General features: G+C 43.1%; 1 protein-coding gene across 3 annotated transcripts in view; it reads right to left on the bottom strand.

Moving 5' to 3' along the window:
- The window catches only part of C16H10orf90 (chromosome 16 C10orf90 homolog), a 381825-nt gene that overhangs the window by 89445 nt on the left and 265007 nt on the right, over positions 1 to 27373 (bottom strand). The window contains exon 1 of one of the 3 annotated variants that reach the window (XM_057531525.1): positions 7983 to 8942. The exons of the other annotated variants lie outside the window; for them this stretch is intronic. The gene's annotated coding sequence lies outside the window, so the exon portion shown is untranslated. Of the gene's footprint in view, positions 1 to 7982; positions 8943 to 27373 lie in introns of those variants that run through there. 3 annotated transcript variants of the gene reach the window in all.

Here is a 27373-nt window from a genome sequence, read left to right as displayed (position 1 = left end):
CTTGCTGCCCCCGGCTGCTGGGAGAGTAGCTGTCAGAGGCTCACGGCTTTGCTCGTCTCTGAGAACCATCCTCGACAAAGGCTATACTTTTCTCCACCTTGGCCAGTGGTGACTCTGAGGGGTACAAAAGCCAGGGCAACTCTTTTGTTTGTTCCAGAGCATAAACCGAGGACCAGACTGCACCTGAGACCCATCCTTCCTCACCACCTTCCCCATCAGGCCTCCCTCACTCTCTCTCATGGTTCTGTCCTGAAGAGCACCCCCTCCCTCATGCCCCCTAATCCCTGCCTCAGGCTCTGCTTCTTGGAAGCTCAACGTAGTTCCAGCTCACGGTGCTGGCTAATAGTGGGGGCTCTCAACGTGGGTCCCCATGCCAGCAGCCTCAGCATCACGGGGTGACTTGTTAGAAATGCACATTCTCTGAAATAATGCTATTTGCAGCAACATGCATGGACCTAGAGATGATCATATTAAGCAAAATAAGTCAGGCAGAGAAAGACAAATATCATATGATATCATGTATATGTGGAATCTAAAATATGATACAAATGAACTTATCTATAAAACAGAAATAGACTCACAGACCTAGAAAACAAACTTATGGTTACCAAAGGGGAAGGGGGGAAGGGATAAATTAGGAATTTGGGATTAACATATACACACTACTATATATAAAATAAACAACAAGGTCCTACTGTATAGCACAGGGAACTATATTCAATATCTTGTAATAACCCACAATGGAAAAGAATCCGAAAAAGAACATATATTATATATATATATATTAATATATATATATAAAATGTATACCCAAAACAATCAAATCAACTATACTTCAATAAAAACATTAAAAAATAAAAATGTTTTTAAAAAGAAATGCAGGGACTTCCCTGGCGGTCCAGTGGTTGGGACACCATGCTTCCACTGCAGGGGGCGTGGGTTCAAGCCCTGGTCAGGGAACTAGGATCCCACATGCCTCCTGGGGGCGGCCAAAAAAAAAAAAAGAAATGCACATTCCCAGGTCCCACCCACTGACCGGCAGACCTACAGATTCAGAAACTCTGGCGCAGGACTCAGCCTTCTGGGCTTTACTAAGCCTTCTAGGACACTCCATGCAGCTCAAGTCCAAGAACACTGCTGGTCTTAGACTAACAAGCTCCTGTACGGATGGTGACTTTAGGCCCTAGAAGGTGACGGGAGTGCTTCTGATTCACCATCACCCCACGGCTTTTAGAAAACCACACCTAGGGCATCAAAATGGGGCTTCTTATCAATGCTTACAATGAGAATGAAGCCATCAGGAATGGCAGCGGGCTGTTATTTTGAAGCAAACTAAACCTCAGCCTGGTGAGCCACCCACTCATGGCTGGTTAAAGAACTGGTTGTGTGCGGTGCCCAGTGCCCTCTGTGCCAGGGGAGAGTGTCAGTGCACGGGCACGTCTGATGAGGGTTTCTCTCCCATGATGGTTGGAAAGACGGAACTGCTTCTGTCTCCACCAGCCTGAGACGTTCCTCCACAGCCACTCCTGCCCTGGAGGCCTTCCCGGAGGCCAAGCGCAGAACAACATGAGCTGAGTATGAGGCCCTGACCCAGGTTCTCCTGGACTCCAATGTCCTCCCTGGAGGGAAGAGTGCTTCAGGGATGGGATCCATCTGAGCGGGAGTTTATGCCGCACTCAGGGTGATGGAGGACCCGGGCTGGACCGAGGGGCAAAGGCAGGGAGAGGCTGTCCCCTCCCACAGCTCTAAGGGAAAGTCACAGTTTGGCTACTTCTGGCCCCAGTAAGCCACCGGGAGAGCCCTGCCAGCCAAGGGACTCAGGAAAGGCGTGGGATGGGGTGGATTTAGACAAAAGTGGACGTGGGGTGGGAGAAGGTGGCACAGCCCAAGCAGAGGCAAAAGAGAAAAGTGGAAACGGCTCAAGGGAACGTGTAAGAGCAGAGAAATCCAGCAAATCTGGGAAATGGCAAGCAGCATGTTGCGTGAAGCCTGGGATACGGGTAAGGCATTGCATACAATTCCCATGCGGCACCTAGCGTGGCTTGAGTTGTCTGTACAAAAATAGCCGACGAGCCACATCACGCATTGACTAATGAACCCATCCATCAAAGTCGCGTGTAAATAATGAACGCCCCAGCCTTTCGTTAGTACAGAGAGCTTGCTTGTTTTCATATCTCTATCATGTGTATCAGGGACAGAGATGGGACAGTCACATTCCTGCTTCATAGACTGTAAACGCTTCCCTCATTTCTAGTCTGATAGGGGGCAAGGTTTACTCGGAATTTTCACCTGCCCTCAACAATACCCCTTTCTTAATATTCTAAGTAGATGCTTCTCAGAGACAATCACTTTTCAGATTTGAATTAAGCTATCACCTCTGTGAGATCTGACCCTGTTAGCCACCCGGTGCCTCTGGACCATCTTTTCATGGTTGACTTTTGGAACAATGGGGTCTTCTTACTGTCTTCTCCCTCTCGGCTACTGTGTCTTCCTTTCTTTAGTGGGTTCTCTCCTTGACTCCCTCTGGGTCCTCCTACCAAATCTCAGACCAATGCCAAGGAAAGACCCAGACCTCACCTGTGGGCACCAGCCCTTAGAACCAGCTGCCTTCAAGCCCCCTCAAACTCAGCTTTTCCAAAAAGGGACCAACCAACTCCCCTCCAGCTGCTGCCACTGCAGTCTCCTCCTTCCCCTCCTCTTCCTCCTCCTCCCCCCTCCCCTTCCTCCCCCTCCTCCTCCCCTTCCTCCCCCATATCCATCTTCTTGGCAAGTGGTCACCATCCTCCCATCACGCACAATAGAAATTGAGGTGCCCCCTCCACACCCACCCTTTCCTTCACTGCCAATGTCCAGCTAAAAGCCAAGTCCTGATTTATCTCATGAAAAAGGCTCTGCTACATCTCATCAGCTTAATCTTCCCTGAACTGCCTGGTCTCAGCAAGGTCACAATCAAGTGGTGACCCCACCAGCCTCGTCTCCTGTCAGCTACTCCCAAATCCCCTTGACATTGCCAGTTTGTGACCTTGTGAAGGTCACATGATCCTTTGAAAACTCTAATGAAAGGGATACATTTTCCCCCCAGAACAGGACCTGGGAAACATACACATAACAATCTGAGCCCATGTGCATGGGGTGCTGGGGCTCAAGGAGACCAGGATATGGGCATGTATCTGGACAAAACTATAATTCAAAAAGATACATGCACCCCTATGTTCATAGCAGCACTATTCACAATAGCCAGGACATCGAAACAACCTAAATGTCCACCCACAGATGAATGGATAAAGAAGATGTGGCACATATGTACAATGGATTATTACTCAGCCACAAAAAAGAATGAAATAATGCCATTTGCAGCAACATGGATGGACCTAGAGATTATCATACTAAGTAATTCAGACAGAGAAAGACAAATACCTTACGATATCACTTATACGTGGAATCTACAATATGACACAAACGAACTTATCTACAAAACAGAAACAGATTCACAGACAGAGCGAATGGTTGCCAAGGGGGAGGGTGGTAGGGGACGGATGCACTGGGAGTTTGGGATTAGCAGATGCAAACTATCATATATAGAATGGATAAACAACAAGGTCCTACTGTATAGCACAGGGAACTACATTCAGTATCCTGTGGTAAACCACAGTGGAAAAGAATGTATGTTTATGTGTAACTGAGTCACTTTGCTGTACAGCAGAAATTAACACAACATTGCAAATCAACTATACTTCAATAAATAAATTTTTAAAAAAGAAATAATCCAAAGACTTTGAAGTTTAAAAGTCTATTAAGTAAAATTATTTCCATGAAATAATTCTCTAATAAAATCTCTCCCAAGTTCCAAAAAAGAATTTAAAAAAGTAGATCAGGATAGAAAGCCTTAAAATAAGCCTCTTTCTCCTTCCTGGATTTGGCTGCCTCATCGTCTCCGTGACTTTGGCCTTGGATGACACCTGCCCAACTTTCCCAGGGGGCTAACTGCTCTGCACGGCTCAAGACCACCTCCTCTCAGAAGCGCTCCTAGGCCTGCCCCCACCCCACATGCCTTCCAACCTGTGTTGCCACCTGTATTCATTTCCTAGAGCTACCATAACAAATTACCACAAACAAGGCAGCTTAAAACAATGGCAATTTATTCTCTCACGGTTCTGGAGGTCAGACGTCTGACACCAAGGTGTTAGTAGGGCCGTGCTCTCTCTGCAGAATCCAGGGGAGAATCCATCCTTGCCTCTTCCTAGCTTCTGGTGGCTGTTGGCCACCCTTAGCATTCCTTGGCTTGTGGCAGCATCACTGGTCTACCTCCATCCTCACATGGCCATCTTCCCCGTGTCTCCAAATCCCTCTGTCTTTATAATGACCCCAGTCGCTGGATTGAAGGCCCATCCTAACCCAGTATGACCTCATCTGCAAAGACCCCATTTCCAGATAAGGTCCCATTCACAGGTCTGGGGGTTAGGACTTGAACACGTCTTCGGGGGGACGCAATTCAACCCAGCACAGTGCTCCCTGACAGGCTGGCATCACTGTGTGTCCTCACTACGCTGGCCTGTAATCATCTGTTCTGAGTCTGTCCCCCAGGTTGACAGAGGCCGTTAGAGGACGTCTCATCATCACCTTCGCCCTGTGCGCAGCACGGTGCCTGCCAACTGAACACATTCGCTGAGTGTCGACTGAACGAACAAATTATTTATTTTGCTAAGAGTTTTATCTATGGGAAAAAAATCAGAACATACCTTCCTCTGACAGTTTGATCATATCCCACTGATGTTTCAAAGACATTTTACTTAGATTCAAAGGTCTTTTAATGACAACGATGTGCTCGGCGAAAGGAAAGAAAAGTCGGCCACAGTTTACATCTGTAATTCCTCTCAGAATGAGTCAGGCTCCCACCTTCCGCGCTGGGCTGAAGAATCTCCAACACTCTACCTGTGATGAAGTCACCAGAATGTTTCCATGGCAACTGTGGAGGGGGTGGGGTGTCCACCCCGTGCTATTTCTCCTGAGCAGGAACAGCAATCATCACTTTGACATTTATATCTGAGGCTTTGTTAGCAAGTAAAACACGTTTGCACAACCATTAAAGTTTTCTGCGGAGCACTGTTAGATGTGAGACAAAGAACTACTGCCTACAGTCAGATACACAAAGAACTACTGCCTACAGTCGGATACACATTTCCCCTCAACTTCTCATTACTTTTTTATTTTTCACCTTGTTTTGGTGATGCTGGTTCTCTTGCCAGGCAGCATTTTTACTGTGGAAATGTTCCCTTAGTATTAAAATACATTCAGGTAACACCACCATGTTAATTTGTTTACCCTACTTGTAATATGTGTTACCGACTTTTGCAAACCGGTTTATCTAGAAAATTGGGCAACACAGCAGTCTGTTTACCGTGCAAGCTATTATAAGAATGATCAATTCCTGCAATTTAATAAAACACCTTTGACACTAAATTATAATGAATATTATTTTCTAATGTATACCCAATCATGTTTGAGGTAGCTTATAATTAACAACACAGATAAAAACCAGCCAAACCGTGATAAAAGAAGCAAGTAATGAGCTGGAGAAATCATTGGACCATAAAGCCTGGGCTAAAGATGACCCTGGCACAGAAGAATCACAAACTAAGGGTGAGTTTGCAGCAGCCAAGGCCAAAGGGGGGGACGTGATAAATTGCATAACTCATTGCCTTTCAAATGAAATACACCGTTTCATACAGAGAGTGGTTTTATCCCCTGGGACAAGGCATTGATAGCATGGGTCTTTATATAAATGGACAGCACCTTTGTAAGCTGGTTCATAAACACCAGGACAATGTAAATTTCACTGGGCAACCCCAAGGTGCTTTGAGTCGGGTCAGTGTCACTATTACGCCATCATGGCTAAAATTTATTGTGCGATCACAGCAAGACAGATATTGGATACAAAGGTTATCTCCTTTAACACTCAGAATGACCTTTGGAGGAGAGCACAATTATCCCCATTTTACAGATGAGAAGGCTGAGCCTAGTTGAAGTAACCTGCCAATCATCACCTGTCCAATAAGCTTCAAGCTGAGAGTTTGCAATATTGATGATCACTGCACAGGTAGAAAAGGTAGAAATGGAGCGGAATCTGTAGGGTCTGATAACGTCTCCTACGAAGCTTGAGAAAGTGGACGGAGCAGCCGGGGTTTGGGCATCAGAGGAGCTCCCTCACTCTATCGCTGTTTGCTCCTGAGTTAAAGGGGCAAACTGAAGGGCTGAGAACTAGGAAAAGTTTTCACGGGCCCAGCACACTGCCTGTCAACATCGGGCCCCCCAAAAAATGGAACGTGTTATTAGCTGCAGTTTTACATAATTTTCATCTCTTCCAGAAAATGATGGAGAATAATATAGACCTGCCCAATAATGAATAAAAACCTGCCCACTAATTCTGTCTACTCAGGCTCTAGCTGATTTCTGATTCTCCGGAATCGGAGGCACCGTGCCTCTGCCCTTGGTGCCCGGGCATGGCTCTGGGGTCTGCCTTTCTGTGGCAGGAGCATGGTCCCCCTCTGGAGGACCGGGTAAGACCACCGGGCTCAAGGACCCTGCAACTAAATATGCTCGCGCGCATGCGCCAGCCCTCTAAACCGCGAGGCCCCGCTCACATGGGCGGCATTGGCGGGATCATGCCACAACCTCAGTTCTGCCAACAGTTACTGGGAATCTGACATCTTTGAGGACCTAGGTCAGGTGCTGGGCTAACAAAGATGAATAGAGCACAGGAGCTCCCATCTTTAAAGAGCTCAGAGTCCGATGAAGGAATAAGACGCATAACGAGACCTTTTTCAATGCAACATGGATTTGATTATTTCCTCTTATGGGCTTCCCCCCTCCCTTTATTTGTGGTAAAGTACACAAAATTTACCATCTTAGCCATTTTTAAGTGTCCAGTCCTGTGGCATTAAGCACATCCATCTACACCGTGTTGGGCAACCATCACCCCCATCCATCCACAGAACTTTTTCATTTTCCCAAACTGGAACTCTGTCCACCTTAAGTCGTAACCGTTTCCCCCTCCCCCAGCCCCTGACCACCGCCCTTCTACTTTCTGTCTCTATGAATTTGACTGCTATAGGGACCTCAAATGAGCGGAATTATACAGTGTCTGTCTTGTTGTGACTGGTTTATTTTACTCAGCCTAATGTCTTCAAGGTTCATCCATGTTGTTTCATGTGTCAGAATCTCCTTCCTTTTAAAGGTGAATAGGAACTCCCCTGGCGGTCCAGTGGTTCAGATTCCATGCTTCCACTGCAGGGTATGCGGGTTCGATCCCTGGTCCAGGAACTAAGATCCTGCATGCTGCGCAGCACAGCCAAAAAAATTTTTTTAATAAAAATTTAAAGAGGTAGATAATATTCCATTGTACGGATGGACCATACTTTGTTTATCCGTTCATCTGTCGATGGACACTTGGGTTGCTTGCACCTTTAGGCTATTATGAATAACGCTGCTGTGAACATGGCTGTACCAATATCACTTCGAGTCCCTGCTTTCAGTTCTTTCTACAGGTTTTCTTCTGCCTTTCATTCTGTGGTCCTGCCTTGGTCATATAACCCGACATTTTCTTAGCAATCACTAGAGTCTTTTTTGAGGGGTACGTAGGGCAAAGAGATAGCCATGTGGGTAGGTAAGTTTAGCAGTCATCTTAAAAGAACTATCCTTTCCTCCCTTCCTACCCACGTGCATGGGGAGAAGGAGTGAGTCTTGTTTTAAGCCCTTGACGGGGGGAAGCAGTTAAGCACAGGTTGTCTCTGACCTGTAACCCAAACATCTTCAACATGGGCTCCAACCTGAAAAGGAAAGAAGGTGCCACCTCCCCCCCTCCCCCTCCCCCCCCCCCCCAGAAAGGACTCTGTGAGCTGGGAGGCAGCCCAGGTCAGAGAAGACCAGGGCCTGCGCAGGGGGGCGAGGGGTCTGCTGAACTTTCTGGAAACATGCAGCCTCACCTAAGCAGAGGGCCTGGGTGTGGGCAGCAAGCAGCAGCAGTGGGAGAGGTGGAAAGAGGAGGAGTTTTCCTTTCTTTTGGTCCTAACACAGCACGATTCAGCAGGACGAGTCCAGACAAGCAGCTGAGACACTGCTCAGCTGTGACCTGATCCAGTCAGCGCCCCTTGAGCTCAGCTTCCCCATCTGTGACATGAGGAGTCATGTCACATGCGTGGCCTCCAGGACGCCACCTGGCTCTGCCAGGAGTCTTGTCCACGATGGCTGGGCCGTGAGGTGCTGGGGACGTTGGAGGGAGGGCGTGTGGGAGCGGCATCTCTGCTTCAGCTCGCTTCTTTCGTAAACTGGCACGTGGTGTCGTGACACCGTCTCGTCTTCAAGGAACAGCGAGCTCACTGGACAAGCATCATCACTACCCTGTACTGAACGTCATGGAGTGGTTTGATCTCAGAGGTGACCGTTTCTGTCCCCCCAGGTCCCCCCAGTTGAGATCCAGGCTGCAGTGGGGCCCCGATCACCTGCTGGTTATCTAGGCAGCTTTCTGCAGGATGAGCAGGGGTGGATTGCATGCCTCTAGTCCGGCGCTGGATCACAACCGACACACAAAGACGGAAAACGGGACGTCGTTGGAACCTCCTGCAAAAGAACCTGGAGCTACATCTGGCCCAGCTGCAAAGCCACACGCTCCAGACAGACCAGCAGAAGCTGTCGGCTCAGGGTTCATTCTGTAAACAAGCCACCGAAATCTTTTCATAAGATGTCAGAATGGATTTCCTCTCCTTCATGAGGGGCAATGTAGCTCTTGTTTGTGGGGCTGTGGAGCTTCTTGCTTCTTGTCCTTTCAGCTGCCTTGGCCAGAGCCTGTCTGGAGCCTGAAGCAGGAGCCCGCAGAGATGATCACACGTTCTGCCATGAGCTGGACAACTGAGGTCCGTGCGGTGTCTGAAGCTCCAAGTTGTAAATCTCCCATTATAGGAGCCATTGGCCACGCACTGCACATCGGGGGTCTGGGGAGAGAGATGCTGTCACGGGACCGTATCCAAGAGCCCAGCATTCAAGGAAAAAACCCATGCTTGGAGATGCTCACGCCCTACTGCCATTATCCTGTATCCCTACCTGGAAAGCCGAAGTGGCCTCTCTACTGAATTCGCCAGCAGCTCATCAGCTGTGCTGCACAGTTAGAACGAGGCTGGTATTCTCTCTGGCTGTGATTTTTGTTTTGAGCTGCTGTTGCTGAATGGAGAAAAGATCCTAGCACTCTGTGTCCCCTACTAGTCCCTCCTGCTGTAATAGATACAAAACTTAGGCAGGAACAACTGTCCCCTTATAGGTATAGCCTTGTCCTCACCTGCCCCTTTACAAAAAAAGGAAACAGAGGCTCAAAGAGGGGCAGGGCTTGCCAGAGAAGCTCTCAGCTGGGAAGTGGCAGAGTCAGGCTTGCTCAGTTGAGTCTAATAAAGACCCCAGATTGCTGGCTGTCAGTCAAGTTATCTTCTAACCACACCCTGTCTAGCTGGGCTGAGCTGCCCTCTCCCTGTAGTTGATTCTTTAAAAAATAGAATTCACATACCATAAAACTTATCCTCTAAAGTGTAAAATTCAATGGTTTCTGTATAGTCACAGAGTTGTGCAACTATCACCGCAATCTAATTCCAGAACATTTTCGTCATCCACAAAAGAAGCCCCGTACCCATTACTCCCCATCCTTGGAAACCACTAACATATGTTTTCCGGATTTGCCTATTCTGGACATTTCATATAAATAAAATCATAAGTATGTGGGCTTTTGTGTCTGGCTTCTTTCACTGAGTAACATGTATTCAAGGTTCATCCATGTTGTAGCATGCATCAGAATTTCATTCCTCTCTATGGCCAAATAATATTCATTTTGTATCAAGGTTCATAGTGTATGGATAGAGCACATATTGTGCATCTATTTATTAACTGATGAACACTTGGGTTGTTTCCACTTTTTGGTTATAGTAAACAATGCTACCATGAACATTTGTGTACAAGGTTTTATGTGGACACAGGTTTTCTTTCTCATGGGATATATATACTTAAGGGTGGAATCGCTGGGTCATATGGTAACTACATGTTTAACTTTTTGAGGAAATGTCAATCTGTTTGACTGCACTATTTTACATCCCCACTAGCAAAGTATGAGGGTTCCATTTTCCCCATCTTTGCCAACACTTGTTATTACCCATTTTTAAAATTACAGCCTCCTAGTGGCTATGAGGGAGTATCTCATTGTGGGTTCGATTTGCATTTCCCTGATAACTAATAATGTTATGCATCTTTTCATGTGCTTACTGCCCATTTGCAATCTTCTTTGGAGAAATGTCTATTCAGGTCCTTTGCTCAAATTGTAAGTTGGGTTATTTGTGTTTTTACAAAAGCAGCTCTAGGAAAAAGAAGATTATCATGCTCCCCATTCCCCTTCCCCTCAAATGAGTGAAAGGAACAACAGTGATTCCCAGACCCCCCTAAGACAGCATCTCATTTCTATGCACCTTCAATGATAGCAGCATTACTGCATGAAGGCTTAAGAGAATGTTCTTGGTGTTCCACAGATATTGGCTTGAATCCAGCTTGAACACTTATAAAGTTTGTGAGTTAGACGATCCACCTAACTTCTCAGCTTCCCCATCTCCCAAACAGGGATCACTATATCAATTCACTGGATTGGTGTGAGAGCTAAGAGAGGAGACATACTGAAAGCCCTCAGCATGTGACTTGTCACATGGAAAATACCCAATAAAATTCATTTCCTTATGTATCCAGCAAATATTTTTATAGCATCACCATGGGCCAGGCACTGGTCTAGACCCCAAAGTCACAGCAACAGGCAAAACAGAGAGAAAATTTCTGCCTTCATGGAGATTATATGCAGCTTACCATTCTAGCAAAAGTTAATGATGCTGTTATTATTATAATTTGACATTTTTACTCTTGATTGCAAAATAAGTACAGGCTCACCAGAAACTAGAATGACAAGATAAAAGAAGTTTCACTAATGAACTTGAACTTTAGAGAGACGAGGCATTAGCTTCAGTAATTACAGCTCTCCTGCCAGTGCCCCAGCGTGGCCTTTCTTCTATACTTGCACAGAGACATGAAAGGGGAGAAGCCACTGGCAGTGGCTCACGAATGTGAAAAAAGGTGCAAACACCAAGATTCAGCACTTCCAGGTGTCCAGGGAAAAGGAGGGATAATACACACTTACCAATCTGGGGGAGGGAGTTAGAAGCCTAAGAACAGATCATTAAAACTAAAAATAGGATAAAGAAGTAAATGAGAAGTGTGCTTGGGAAGAAAGAGTGAGCAGAGCAGCTCTTGCAGCTTGAAAAGCCGGTCCAGTGGGGCTGGGTGGGACTGAACATGAAATTGAATGAAGAGTAAAACTGCTGGCCTTGAGAACTCTTCTGTGGAGTGGGAGCAAAATCCACTGCAGCAAATGAGGCTGAGGAATCATGGGAGATGCTGCTGTGTTTGGAGGTCAGCAGTCCTGCATTGGAAACACAGGAAGCTGACCTGTACTCAAGGCCAGCTCCGCCATGGACTGGCCGTGTCAACTAACGAGTCACTGACCTTCTCTTTGTTTGCTCATCTGCAAAACAGGTTCAGCAATTCTGACCTCATCAAGCAGGTTAGACTCTCAAGTCCTTCTAAAGAACATGCCCACCACCTGGGAAGTAAGGCCTCTAGGATAACCCAGTGGTTGATTCCCAGCCTACTGTGGGGTTTTCTGAGATGTCCAGATGATGGCAGCCTCTTTGTGAGTGTGAGGCGATAGGTCAAACCTAGTTAGAGAGGAAAATCAATAAGGCTACTATTTGGAGAAAGATACACAAATAGGCAGGGGAGAGGTATTTGCCCTATCAGATATCAAAAGTCACTTTAAAGATGTAGAAAAAAGATAGTGCACTGCTATAGGAATAAATAGAAACAGACTAATGGAAAAGAATAAAGAACCCAGAATGAGACCCTTACATATATGAAAATGTGAAAAATAATGAGGTGGTTTGGATAAAAACAAAATATAATAACTGAGGCTGGGAGAATTAGTTATTATTTCAAAAACCAAATCAGTTCCACACTTCTTACCATACCCACAAATCAACCCCAGAGCATCTAAAAACCTAAATATGGACGATAAAACTTGAAGACCTTTAAGAGATAAAATAGTGAATATCCTTATGATCCTGGGTAGGAAAGGATATCTTTAAAATGTTCCCAAAGTAAACACTACTAAATAAATTCAAGTACTTTTAATTCAAGAATCTCTGATCATCAAGAGATGTGATAAAGAGAGAAGACAGACTACGAATTAGAAAAAGATATTTGTAACCCATATAACAGACAATGAAAGGGTTAGCATCAAAACTAATTTTAAAAACTCCTGTAAATTAATTAGAGAAACGGTAGTAACCCAATGGAAAAAATAGGCAAAAGGACAGAACAGGCATTTCTCGGAAGAGAAACGGTCACTAGGCAGCTGAAAAGATATCCAACCTCATTAGTAAATAGAGGAAGGAAAAGAAAATCACAGCAAGAGACCATGTCACGTCTACCTGATTGGCAAAAAATCCACAATATTAGGTATCAGTAAAGCTGTGAGGCAACAGCAATTCTCATGCATGGCTGGTGAGCGTGAACTGATACTTGAAAAATAACCCAGTAAAGGTGAGGATGAGCAATTTTGCTCTTATTTACAGTATTTCATCAAAATCTAACACTTCATTGATTATAAGATGGACAATTACTTTATGCATCACCAAGAAAGGGAAAAAAAGCTGCTAATTTATATCCTAAGATGCCACTAATTTTAATACACATTCTGATTTCAGATATATTAAAATATAAAAACACATCTTAGAATAAATGAAATATGGTATGTAAACAAAAGAAACTCTTCCTCATCTGCACTGGGGTCTATAAGACTGTCCGTAGCATCATTGTTTTTAATGGCAAAAAAACCTGGAAACAACGAAAATGTTCTTTGACCTGAGAATTTATAAATCAGTTGTGAGATAGTTAACTATCCATCAGTGAAAATATATAAACTACAGGTACATATATTAATATGGCTGACAAAAAAACAAATTAAAATAAGAGTAGAAATCAATGAAAGAACAGAAAAAAACACAATAACAGAAAAAAATAACAAAATCAAAAGTTGGTTTTGGGGGGAAGGGGGAATCAACAAAATCAATCAAGAAAATATTCAAAAACACATACAAAGAGCCATTGTATGTTGTCATTCCCTCCCAGCCTCCTTGTCTCTAACTTGACCTCTGGCTCGATCTGCCTCTGGTGGGTAACTTTATGATGATCCTCTTGGGTGGTCGTGATGTTCAGTGGGTGAGCTGCTGCCTCCTTGCCAATCTCACCTTCCAAGAGGCCCTGGAGCCTGAGCTCTGAGGCCCCCTCCCAGTGGCTGGCATCACCACTGCATCTTTTTCTCATTCCCAGCACTTCCTTGGCCCCAGGAACTCAGAGAAGACAATTCCCTCACGCTCTCTGAGCTTGAGCCTGGAGTCTTTAGTGGGCTTGATCAAAGCGGGGTCACCCCAGATCAACCCCAATAAGTGAGGTCAGGACTCATATGCAGAGTGAGCACAAAGCAAGTGTTCTTAAAAAAAAATATCTTGCTACTATATTGCTAAGCCCCATATAAACCCAGCAGGACTCTTGACAGTGGCGTTCTGGGATCCTCTCTCAGCTTCACAGATAATATTCACATCTGCTTATGCTTAAATCTCTTCCCAACCATATCATACCCATGTCAAGGTGGTAATATCTTTCCTAAGTTCTCTAAACATAGAAGTAAGTCCCTTTCAACTCAGTGGAAATCTGTCTTATCATTTAAGGCTCAGCTCAAACTATTTCCCTCTAGAAGCTTTCACCCCCGGAAAAAAACAAACCAGTTGTTCTTCTGTGTTTCCAGGGCACTTTTCCACATTGCACTGTAGTCATCAGTGTACTGTAACCTCCTGGGGGCGACAGCCTCCGTCTTTGTATCCCCCCCCCCAAATCTTGTGCTTGGGGAGATAAAGCAATGAGGAATGAACTCTGACGTTGGAGGACCTGACCCCAACTCTGACTTTAGCAAAGTTAACCTCTCAGAGCCCGTTTTCCATCTGTGAAATGAGAATTGATGGAATTGCTTCCTGTGTGGGAAACTCTCAGCACAAGTGCCTGGCATATGGCAGAAGCTGTGAAGTGGCAGCTGCCCATCAATATAAGAGCTGATGACATGCTTGCTGAACTGGGCTGAATGACATGTGCTGTTTCTCCAGGCGTGGAACCAAACCACGGTGTTCACCTGGCACCTCTTGAGGCCAGGATCCCCGTAAGAGCTGGGGCCAGACTGGACCAGAGCCCCCAGGATGTATCTACGTATAAAGTGGAGGGAGCAGGAAACACAAGGACCCATTGTGAGGGGGAGGCACCTGCTCTTTCTCCCTCCCCTCACCCTTCCTTGGAGCTCCAGACACAGCTACGCCCTCCTGTTGAGGAATTTCCCTCTTGCCCACCAGATTAGCCTCCCTTGAGAAGACCTTGGCTTTTCACATCCAGGGTACCAGTCCCGTCCCACCAAGGCCCCACCCCGACCCCTGAGACATCAGGGGCCACCTGCTTGTGCAAACCCAGTCTGTTTGGCGTTTCATATTCTGTGCTTCCAATATAGGCCTCAGCACGCCCACCTCTTGTGCCCTAACTACTTCTCTGGTTTATCCCTTGAGAATTTCTGGGCATCTTCTCTCTGCCATTTCATTTTCTTTGGCATCACATCTGCCATTCTCCACCATGCCTGCTCTTAACATTGTAACTGGGCATGTCTGCTTCCAAATCTCTCAGTTCTTTGGATCTGGCTGGAAGCTGTTCTGCCAAACAGCGGCTATTGCTGTGTTTGGAACACCCGGTCCCTCATTTCACAGGAGTATTGCTGGTGTAACCAAGATCCAATAGATGTAGACAGCTCTTTTATGACATCCGTAGAGACAGCTTCCCTACAGCTCTCTTTCACTCCCAAAGGGAGAAAAGATAATAGTGCCACTGGGTCCACATGACTTTCATTTTTCTCATAAGAATATAGAAATTTCTAGAATGAATTCCAGGTTTCTTTGTTGTTGTTGTTTTCCTTCTGCTTCCCACCCACCCAGCTAACTGACAGAAATGGGGAGTATCTGGTGGATTTGGAAACTTCCAGCAAGCTCCTGTTCATCATGCACCCACACAGCGGGAAGAGAGCACTGCCTTTGCATACCCAGGGGTCTGCACATGGCTGTTTCCTTTGGTAAGTCTCTGTGGAAGTCACAGCCACCCCTTTAGCACCTTCCCCCCACCCCCTCTCCAACCCCCCAGGAGCAGAAACAGGCCACTTCCACCTCACTGAGAAGAAAATGATACCCAGGTGGCTTGCTCAGGGCATCTAAGCTCCCGCTCATGAAGAGCTACCTATTTTCATTTCAGTCTCAGGAAATCTGTAAACACATCCCCACCGTCTTAACAGAGTCCTGCTACAAGATTGTAAAACACGAAGTTGTGCTCACACCTCTATCAATCAAGTGCATTGTTCGAACTGACTGGATGGAAAGCAAATCCTGAGAAAAGTATTCACAATTTAAACCACGGCTACAGGAATGCTGATTCAATAGAGAGTTTTTTCTAAAAATTCATTTTTCTTTCGTCTGCCTTGCATCTTCCCATCAGAAATAAATGAGGAGGAAATAGGGCTATTTCTTCTGCAGGTGACAGAGACGCAGTCCCCTTCTTCGCCTTCCTCAGTCAGGACTTTCCCTTCTGAGCGTCCTCGTTAGGCAACACCGGATGAAGAGTGAGATGAGCCATAAGGCCCCCATATGAAGCACGGCTGTCCTTGAACTTCTAATGCCTGCTGGCTCAGGCCCACATTAGGCATGAGTGCTAAAATCCCTGCCAGGGGTTCCTCATCTCCAAGAACAATCTGAGCTGTCACTACAGAGCCCACGATTAGGTGACAGGTAGAGCAGAATCCTACAAGAGGGTGGCGACCAGGAGAGCAGGCAAGCCCCCATTTGCATGTTACCCGTTCTGGAAGGGGTCTCTGCGGTGGTCCTACACTGGGATCAGGGGGCATTGAGATCAGAAACCAGGTCTTCAGTCTGGGACACCCAGACCCAGTGTTTGTCACAGAACATCCTCTCTCTGTCAATGTGGGGCCGTGATACAACTTTGAACTTGGCCTTGATACAACTTTGAACTTGGGAGAGGGCCGAGGTCGGGGCGGTGGCAGTAAGAGGCGGTGGGCAGTGAACACGCCTTAGCAAACACGCTCCAGCAGTCATCCTTAGTCTCGATTCTGTCCTAGACTTCAGGAAAGAGTAAAGATTGCTCCGCTTTCCTGAGTGCAGCTGGCATTCAAACCCAGCCCTGCCCGACTCTAACCAAACTTCCCCACCAAGCTACACTGGCCTCAAGGAAATCGTTTCAGCCTGTGCTCTCAACACCAAGACCGTCCACTGCAAACCATGCGTAAAGCTGTATTTGTGTTCTTCCAGACCAGATTGCCCTTGAATTCTTTCAGAGCCTGAGTCTGATAAAACATCTGCCAATCAAAGGCAGCCCTGAAGATCCCGCAGCAGGAAGCCTGGCCCGTGAGGAGACCGGGCCCTCCATCAGGCAGCTTTTGTATTTCCCCTAAAACAGAAAGCTTCCAAGGGCTGGATTTGGCAAGTCCATTATCTTGCCAAGTCCTCAGAAGTTGGAATAGGAATGCCTGAGATTAAACAAACATGGGGACGTAAAAATAAAGGGGACTGTAAGTGGGTTTGGTGCTTATCTTCTTTTCCAACAAAAGATAACAGGTAATTGCTTTTTTATCACTAGCACTTGAAATTTGAAAGCAAAGAAGGAGAGAGGCTTGATATCACATCTAAACTTTGCAGTCCATAGATCCTTAACTTCCACTTCTGCTAAGGACCAATAATCAGACTGCCCTGGTGCTCACACAATCCAATACAAAAAAGAGCCAAAAAGCAACAAAGGACATGTCACCATGTCATTTCCAACAGGAGGGATTTATGTTTAGATTTTGTGAACTGATTACATATATGCATTCCCTCTCCGCCCTGCACCCCTCCCCCACAAAAGTTCTAAACTATCATCAATTCTCTAAATGTAAGCTTTACCAAAGAAGAGACGTTCACACAAGGGGAATGAGATGGTTTGTGGATTTCCCAGGAAATGATAAAGCTGTTGCCTAGCAACCCAGCCCCCCCCCCCCCCAGACTCCAGCCTGTTACCTGGCTCTTGTGAAAATGGAACATCTTTAATAGACACAGCTATTGCCTGCAGCTGCCTGAGCAAAGCCTTTGCAGGGGACCCTTCCTTTCTCTCCTCCCTCGTGCTTTCCCGGTGACAGCGGGTGAGCACCAAAGTCTCGTGTCTGAGCTTCACTGGCTGTTTTCCTTTAAGATTAAGATCCTTGGATATCTCACCACTTTCAAGGTTTCCCTGTGACTCGGCTCAACAGAAATTGACTCTTCTGTCTAAAAGTTCTCTGGATGCTCAAGAATGTCTATGGCCCAGCAGAGAAAGCGCATCTTTCATCTGGTGACAATTCTCCAGGCTTTGATTTATTATTGAAAATTTTGAAATTGATAATATGTACTGTATACTTGGGTTGAATTATGTTCCCTGCCCACCCCAATTTATATAAGGAAGTCCTAACCACCAGGACCTCTGAATGTGACCTTCTTTGGAGACAGGGTCTTTGCAGAAGTAATCAGGCCGAAATGAGGTCCTTAGGGTGGGCCCCTAATCAATATGATTGGTGTCCTAATAAAGACAGAAAATTTAGAGACACTGACACACAAGGGAGAGTACCACATGAAGGTGAAGGCAGAGATCGGGGTGGTGCTTCTACAAGCCGAGGAAAGTCAGAGACGTACCAGCCAACCACCAGCAGCTGGGAGAGCGGCCTGGGACAGATCCCCCTCACGGCCTCAGAAGGAACCCACCCTTCCAACACATTGATTTTGGACTTTCAGCCTCTGGAACTATGAGAGTAAATTTCTATTGTTTAAGTCACCCAATTTGCCACACTTTGTTTTGGCAGCCCTCGGAAACTGATAACTCATGTTTCCCACGGACTGTGTACTGTGACAGGCATTTTCCTTTCTCATTGAACTCTCACAGCGACCCACGTAGGACAAACTGTCTTTAGCACATAAGGAAGCTGTGGCTTAGGGAAGTGAACTTACTTGTCCAACAGCCCACAGTTCCTAAGTGAAGGAGCTGGAATTCAAATTCAAGTTGAAACACCATGGAAACCCATGCTCTTAACCGCCATGGTATTCCCCCTCTGCTGATTCTAGATGTAGCTTTCCGCGTCATCCCACAGTGAGGGGTTTCCTCCCAAAGTCGCTAACAGCACAGCCAGCTGCTAACAGGGTAGGGAAACCCACAAAGCCAAGGCACTATGAAATATTCAACATGTTGACAGGAGGCATATTGCCAGCTGAGTGGGGGCCAGGAACTGGTCCTTGGCTGATGGGTAAGAGATTTCTGCTGCAGAAAGCTGAGCCTGGAGCGAAATTAGCTTTGAAGTTTATTAAATCTTCGTGTCTCTAGGGCCATGGGGAGAAAGAGCCAGGGGGTGGTTCCTTCAGTCCTGAGCTGAGCAAGGCGGCCTGGAGGGACCTTTCTACCCCACTGGCAGAGCAGGGCATTTTGGATGTATTTTTCACATTTGGAATACTCAGCAACTCTACTGGAATTTGGATTAGTGCATTTAGCAGGAAAAGCAAAACTGCTGTGAACACAGGCAAAAATCCATGCTAGGGTTCTGCTCTACAACAGAAAGAGGCTGAAATTACCACGAGCAGGTGAAGGTGAATGTATACTACAGACAAGGTCACCGCATTTGGAAAAATAAGCAGATAGGGGAGGGTGTGGAGGAATTCTTTATTGTTAATGGGAGTCTCTGTGGTAGCATTTTATGACAGGGGCAAAGGTTTCATATCAAGGAAGCTACCACCATCTTCTACATTATTTAAAAGGTGAGACCGGATAAATAAATGCATTTTTGTGATTCTTCTATCCACACAGACCTTCTGCCGAACTGCTGTGTAAATAACTTTATTATATAAATATAGTATAAAGGAGATATAAAAATCTGATTGAAACACTTAATGAAACAAAATAAATATAATGCTTATTTTGTGATTTTTATAAAACAGGCAAAATTTCTAAGACCAATGTATTTGGAAGAGCTTGTAAGCTAAATTTTTTCTCAGCATGCAGTCGTTAAACCCGCTGCTTGACTTCTGGATATCAAACAAATAATGATACTTGTTGTGACAAAACATGAAATGGCAAATAATGAAACTTTAGGACCTGGGGAACCAAGCACACATTCCCAAGGTCACCAGGGTGCTGCCAACACCGGAAGATAAAGAAGGAAGAGGCATGAAGTTGAAACGGAAGAGACAAAACTCTCATTATTTCAGATGATAGCACTACCCATTTGTAAACCCAAGGATATCAGCTGAAAGCTTTTACAACTGCTAGGAGAGCTGAGTGATTTAACCACAATCAAAAGCAACCTCCAAGAATCAATAACTTTCATAAAGAGGGGAACTAATTAATTAGAAAACATCAGGAGAAAACAATTAACAATGGCAAGAAGACCCTAATACAGCCAGGAACAAATCTAACATGAAATATGAAATACCTATGTCGAGAAAATCATAAAACTATACTGGAGGAAATAAAAGAAAACCTAAGTGAATGGGGAGACACGACATGTTTCTGGATGAAAAAGTCAAAGGGTAAAATCAATTCTGCCCAAATTAGTATATAAATTCACATTTATCTAAAAACTGACAATAAATAACTAAATAATAGATGATCTGATTCATAAATGTATATGGAAGAGAGAGAATGCATAAGAATACCCAAGACAGTTTTAATAATGTACAGTGAGCATGGGATATTGTCATACTACCTATTAAAACTCACTCTAATGCTGTATTACTTAAAACCGTGTGGTCTAAGGAAAGGAAAAAATAGATCAATTAGATGAAACAGAGAGTAAGACATCCACGTACATTTGGGAATTTACTCTATGAAGAGGACATTCCAAATCAAAGGGAATAGGAGAGCATATAAAATTAGTAATCCATTTGAGGATAAAATAATGTTAATAATGTTAGGGTCCATATTTAAAGCCATACACAAAACTAAACTTAAAATGGATTAAAGGTGTAAACATCAAAAAGTGAAATTAAAGAATAATAATAGAAGAATATTTTTTGTAACAGTGGAAGTCTCTTAAAGAAGACAAAATATCCACAGGCCATAAAAGATTAACAATTGAACAATAAAATAATGAGTAAGTTTTATATGACAAATGTTATTATATACAAAATTAAAAGACAAGCAATAGACTGAAAGAAAATATTAAAAGGATTAATACCCAGGCTATAAAAGTAACTCTTATGATTATATTAGAAGAAAACACTTTAGAAAAGTGAGTAAATGATTTGAACATGGATTCTATAGAAAAATAAATACAATAGGATAACATACATTGAAAAAATGATAGGGCTCTTTAGCAATTGGGAAACTATAAATTAAAACAACAACATTTAAATAAAATAAATTAAAACAATACCTTGTGCAGTAAAGAATATTATCAAGGAAGTGAAATCTACACAATGGGAGAAAATATTTGCAAATCATATATCTGATAAAGACTTGGAATCCAGAATATATAAAGAACACTTACAACTCAACAACAAAAAGACAAGCAACCCAATTTAAAAATGGGCAAAGAACTAGAACAGACATTTCTCCAAAGAAGCTGTACAAATAGCCAACAAGTACATGAAAAGATGTTCCACATTATCAGTCATTAAAGCAATGCAAATCAAAACCACAATGAGATACTACATCATATCCACCAGGATGAGTATAATTAAATCTAAAAGAAAGCAAAACAAAAAACAGAAAATAACAAGTGTTGGTGAGGATATGGAGAAATGAACACTCCCTTAGAGTATAGGTGGGAATGTAAAATGGTACAGCTGCTGTGGAAAACAGTTTCACAGTTTGTTGAAAAGTTAAACATATAATTGCCATGTGACCGTATACCTGACATACATACTCAAAAGAATTGAAAACAGGTACTCAGACAAATACTTGTACACAATATTCATATCAGCACTATTCACAACAGCCAAAAGATGGAAACAACCCAACTGTCCCTCATGGGATGAATGGATAAACAAACTGTCGCACAACTATATGATGGAATACTACTCAGCCATAAAGAGGGATGAAGTACTGGTACCTGCTGCAACATGAGTGAACCTTGACGACATCAGACACTAAAAGTCACATATTGTATGACTCCCTTTATATGAAATATCCATAATAGGTAAATCCACAAAGATGAAGACAGATTAGTGGTTGCTAGGGACTGGGGGGAGGGGAGAAGAGGACATGACTGCTAATGAGTACCGGGTTTTCTTTTGGGATAATGAAAATACTCAGGACTAGATAGAGATGATGCGAGCAAACATCATGAATGTGCAAAATGCCACAGAATTGTACACTTTAAAATGGTTAGCTTTTTGGTCCTGTGAATTTCCCTTCAATTAAAATCAACAATGAGATACCGTATCTTTCTCTTAGTTTGGCGAACACACGCACCCCTATAAAAATCCAGTGTTAGGGTGTTGGAAAGTGGGTTCTTTCCACACTATTGGCTCAAATATAAATGGGCAGAGCATTTGGGGGAGGTAAATTTGGCAATATCTATCAATATTTAAGATGCACATGTCTTGTGAGCCATCAGTTTCACTTACAGGATTCAATTCCACACATGCCCCAAGATGTATATGTTCACGGGTGCTTTCTTTGTTTAAAAAAAAAAAAAGAAACAAAATAAAAAATTAATATCTGGCAATGGCTGGTGTTGATTTTGTTGGGCACCTCAAAGAAAAACCCAAAAGGCCATTTGGTCTCTAACCGCCCTTGAACATCCCTTAAATCACCCATAAATTACATACATATGATTTGTGTAAACAACTCGGTACAGTAATAAAAATGTAAAAATGTATAATTTACACTACAACGTATAATTCTATAAAGTGGTTGTAATAAAAATTAAATCACTCCAGTGCTATACTGCTTAGACACCCTTCAACAAATTTACAAATATTCAAATTTGCCAGCCTTGCCCATTGATGGATAAATGTCCCCAAACTTTGGCTCTTTCATCTGAAAAATGGGGACGTAACACCCCTGCCCCAAAGGGTCACAGGGAGGACACGGTGAGTTAATTCAGAGAAGGCCTGGCACTGTATTGGGTGCATCTTAAGCCTTGCAGTAAACATGGTATATTACTAGCCATTCAAAGGGTTGACATTCTGGAAGAGGAGGTTGATAATTGACGGATAATTTTAGATGATGTGACGTGATGAGGCCTCTGGCAGCTGTGGGCACAGGTCCTGTGGAGAACAGAGAAGGAGCACCGAGGGCAGGCTGACCACCCAGAGGACCCTCCCCATCACCTCTCAGGCCAAATGAAGCTGCTCATCAACCCCTTCCCTGAGACCAACGCTAATATGCTGCTCCCCACGGTCACAGATTTCATTTTTCCATGCCTGTGCTAGCTACCGTCAGCACATATGTTTAAGAATTCTCTGTTTGTTCTCTAGAAAATAAACTGTTAGAAAGAAAAATCAATGTTCATTAGCACAGCCATTACTTTCAAGAAAATCCTTTCTCAAGGAAAAGTGGTAGAGGACACCCGAAAGCTGGTATCAATCTGACCTTCCCTGCAGGACTGAGTGTGTTACTGACTCAGCTTCAAGGCTGTCATCTCGCCCCAGCTGGACATCAGGGGCACACAATGATGCTCAGGCAGCAGCAGCAGGTGGGTGGGGCTGGGGTGAAGCAGAGAGCCTCCCAGGAGGGTGGGTGTCCTCAGTTCAGCTGATGGAAGCACAGGTCTGGTGTTGCCAGACCTAGTTTTCGAAGAGAAACTCTAAGCCTGAATTTTCATGTGAAAATTCCCAATTTTTTAATATTGTCAACAAATTCAAAGTAAACAATAAAACACTCTTAGAGCCCGACAAAGTAATTCTGCGGGATGAACCTGGCCCCAGGGCCCCAGTTGGTAACTTTTATGACATGTTTGGCCTTACAGGTTGGAAACTGTGCATCCGAAGGTGTCACAGACCATGGCTGTGGATGTCACAAGAAAACAATCTGCTCCATTCTTCGGGTCCAGCAAGCCCATCCTTGCATGTGAGTTGATTTCCCATCCCCAGCCTGTCAATCATCTGCCCCTGGGACTCGGCTCTATCCTCCCCTCCACACCATGCTCCCTTGCTGGCGGGATCATCATTTGAAATAACATCTGTAACTCCATACCTCATTAACAAAAATAAATCACAAGATGGCTTCCCCACCGAGAAAGCACACGAGAGTTTTGTTTTCCTTTCTACTTAAACAGTCAACAGGATTTGTGATATTCGGCATTTCCCCTTTGTCAGTAGAGCTCTTAGAAAGATTATCTTAAATGAATACACAGGAGAAGGATGGAATCAGGGGGAGAAACTACACAGCCACCGGGCAGTGCTCAAGCAGAAGTGATTTTTCTTAGGTGAGGTGAGTGAATAATCACATAATGCATGGCCTGGGAGAGAAACTCTGAAAGCCACTCTTTCCCAGATGGTATAATGTGCCTGCCCTGCCCTGTCGATCCCACCACATGAGCTGTCCAAAGGGTGGAGGACCTTTGATCCTCTGGTGATTTTTACTATCTTTTCCTCCCTCCTCATTAGCTCTGGCAGGGTGACTAATGTTCACGCCAATTTCTAGGCTAGGTTTTCCCATCCCTGGTGTAGGCGAAGTGATTTTTAAACACCACAGTCATTTTTAGAAGAGATACATGCTGAGCCATTATTTAAAAGATATGGTCAGTGTTATCCTGTGAGTGAAGGTGACTTAGAGCCCAGCCAAGGTCATACATAATCATCCCACCCCCACCCCTGTGCCACCTCACAGAGGGAGTGACTGCACCCTGAACACCCACCTTCATCCAGCCCTCCTCTGACCTCTCCCATCCAGAACCAGGTCCCCTGTTCCCAGGGACCCGTGGGACATGGGATGAGACTGAGCAGAGTAAAAATCTCCCATAAACTACTCTTCGGGCACAAGATGTATAAGCCATGGTTGGTTTTCCAATATCCTAAGCCCTCTTGGTCAAGGTGTCTCTGTGGCCTTAATCAGTTCCTTGTCCTTCCCCTTTCTTTATGTTAAGGAAGCATCGTGTCCTGCATTTCTGGCCAAGTTAATGACACAAATACTTTGATTTTTTTTTTTTTTTGATCAGTGATTAAGAATCCTTTAAAATTACTCACTTTGTTCTTACTAAAATGCTATGGCTGTTTCGGACTTAACTCTACCCATTTCCTGTGATTACGGAATAGATGAGGAATCTGGAGGCAAGCATTTCTCATAATATTTAAATAGCCCTTCCTCTCCCTTCTCCCTTTGGCAAATCCATTTAAATAGCCCTTCCTCTCCCTTTTCTCCCTTTGGCAAATCCATTTACTGGAATCTGGAATTCCTGAAACCATAGCGTCCAGAAGGAAGTGACAGTATTTTTCAAGTGCTGAAAGAAAAGAACTTTCAACCTAGAATCCTATACTTAGTGAGAATATCATTCAGGAATGAAGGGAAAATCAAGACATTCTCAGATAGAAAAAAAATAATAAAACTAAGAGAATGTGTGGCCAGCAGACTTACCCTAAGAGAATGGCTAAAGGTAGTTCTCTAAACAGGAAGAAAAAGATGAGAGAAAGAAACTTGGAATGTCAGGAAGAAAGAACACAGTGAACAAAAGGATGGGTAAATAAATTAGGCTTTCTTATCCTTTTGGGTTTTGTAAATTATGTTTGATGGTTGAATCAAAAATTATAACACGGTCTGATGTGGTTCTAAATATATGTAAAGGAAGTATTTTAGGTAAAATTTCTGTACTTGAACTGGCAAATGAGGATGTTAAGAGACAGTGGTTTTATATATTTATATGTCTGTGTGTGTGTATATAATATAGCTACTCCTGCTTTCTTTTGATTAATTTTTGTATGATATATCTGTTTCTATCCTTTTACTTTTAATCTGCCTATATTGCTCTATTGGAAATGAGTTTCTTGTAGATAGCCAATGGTTAGGTCATGTTTTATAATCCACTCTGTGCATCTCTTTTACCTTGTGTATTTAGATTGTGTACATTTGCATTATATACATACTGATACATTACTTATACATAATTTAAATGCATACGTTATATATTTATAATATATATGTGTATATATATCATATATATATATAATATGATACCTAGAGTATCACACCTAATACCTTAGACTAATCATTAAAAAAACTATACAAGACATGCTGAAAAAACACTATAGTTAAATAATGATGAAATTCCTGCAACAGGAAGGCAGGGGAAAAAAACCCCCACAGAAATGAAAAACAGGGAAAACAAGCAGAAAACAATAAATAAAATGGCTGACTTAAGCACTAAGAAATCTAAATTACATTAAATGCAAATGGTCTAAATACACAAATTGAAAAGCAAAAGCTTGTGGAGTGGATTAGAAAGCATGACCTAACCATTTGCTATCTATAAGAAACTCACTTCAAACAGAGAAATATAGACAGGTTGAAAGTAAAAGGATGGAAGCACATATATCAGGCAAACAGTAATTGAAGGAAAGCAGGAGAAGTTATATTAATATTAGATGAAGTAGACTGCAGAGCAAAAGAAATCCACCAGAATAAGAAGAACAATATTTAATGATAAAAGAGTCAATCTATCAAGAAGACATAGAAATGATAAATGTGTGTGTTTCAAACAACAGAGCTGCAAAATATGTGAAGCAAAAGCTGACAGAACTGAAAGGATTAATAGACAAATCTGAAATTATATTTGGAGATTTTAACATTCTTTTCTCAACTGTTGATAGGACAACTAGACAGAAAATCAGTAAGGATACAGAAGAATTTAACATCACCGAGAACCAACAAGATCTAACCAACATTTATAGAATCCTGCACCCAACAAGAGCAGACTGCATATTATTTCCAAGTGCCCATGGAATATATACCAGAATACACCATATCCTGGGCCATAAAACAAATATCAACAAATTTTTAAAAACTGAAATCATAACGAGTATGTCTTCTGACTACAGCGAAATCAAACTAGAAATCAGTAACAGGAAAATCTCTGAACACTTGTAAACTAAACAACACACTTCTAAATAATCAATGAGATAAAGAGGAAGTCTCAAGGGAAATAAGAAAAATAAAATGAACTGTTTGAAAATGAAAATACAATGTATCAAAATTTGGAGGACACAGCTACAGCATTGCTGAGAGCAAAATTTATAGCACTAAATGCATACAATAGAAAAGAGGAAAAGTTTTAAATCAATAATCTGATCTCTTACTTCAAGAAACTAGAAAAAGGAAGAGCAAATTAATCCCAAAGCAAGCAGAAGGAAGGAAATAATAAAACTTAAGCAGAAAGCAATGAAAAAAAAAAAAAACCAACTCAGAAAAACAATAGAGAAAATCAATGAAACAAAGAGCTGGTGTTTTGAAAAGACCAATAAAGTTGACAAACTTCTTTCAAGGAAAAGAAAAACAGATTACCAACTGGTAAACTGGTAATTACCAACAGATTACCAAAAAACAAAAAACAAAAAAACAGATGATCAATTTCATCAGGAATGTAACAGGGGGATATCACTGCAGATTTGATAGACATAAAAAGGATAATGAAAGAATACTACAAAAAACTCTATACATATAAATTTGACAATTGAGATGAAATGGGACCAATTTCTTGAAAATACAAACTACCACAACTCACTCAACATGAAATATATAATTTGAGTAGCTCTATAGCTAGCTATGAAAGAAACTGAAATCAAAAGTCAAACCCCTCCCCCACAAAGTTTCCCGGCACAGATGGTTTCATGCAAGAATTCTACCAAACATTTAAAGAATTAACTCCAAGTCTACACAACTCCTTTCAGAAAAAATAACACTTCCCAGTTTACTTTATGAAGCTAGTATTACCCTGCTACAAAACCAGACAAGGACAGCAAAAAAAAAAAAAAAAACTACAGACCAATATCCCACATGAATATGGATGCAAAATTCCTTAACAAAATATTAATAAATATAATTAAGCAATACATAAAAAAATTACACATTATGACCAAATGGGGTTTGTTTCAGAAATATATCTAGTTCAATATTCAAAAATCAATGTAATCTACCATATCAATAGGCTAAAAAGAAAAAG

This window comes from Balaenoptera acutorostrata, chromosome 16, assembly GCF_949987535.1.
Source record: "Balaenoptera acutorostrata chromosome 16, mBalAcu1.1, whole genome shotgun sequence".
Lineage (NCBI taxonomy): Eukaryota > Metazoa > Chordata > Mammalia > Artiodactyla > Balaenopteridae > Balaenoptera > Balaenoptera acutorostrata.
The sequence above is the reverse complement of the archived record's forward strand: the minus strand, read 5'-3'. Positions and strand labels throughout refer to the sequence as shown.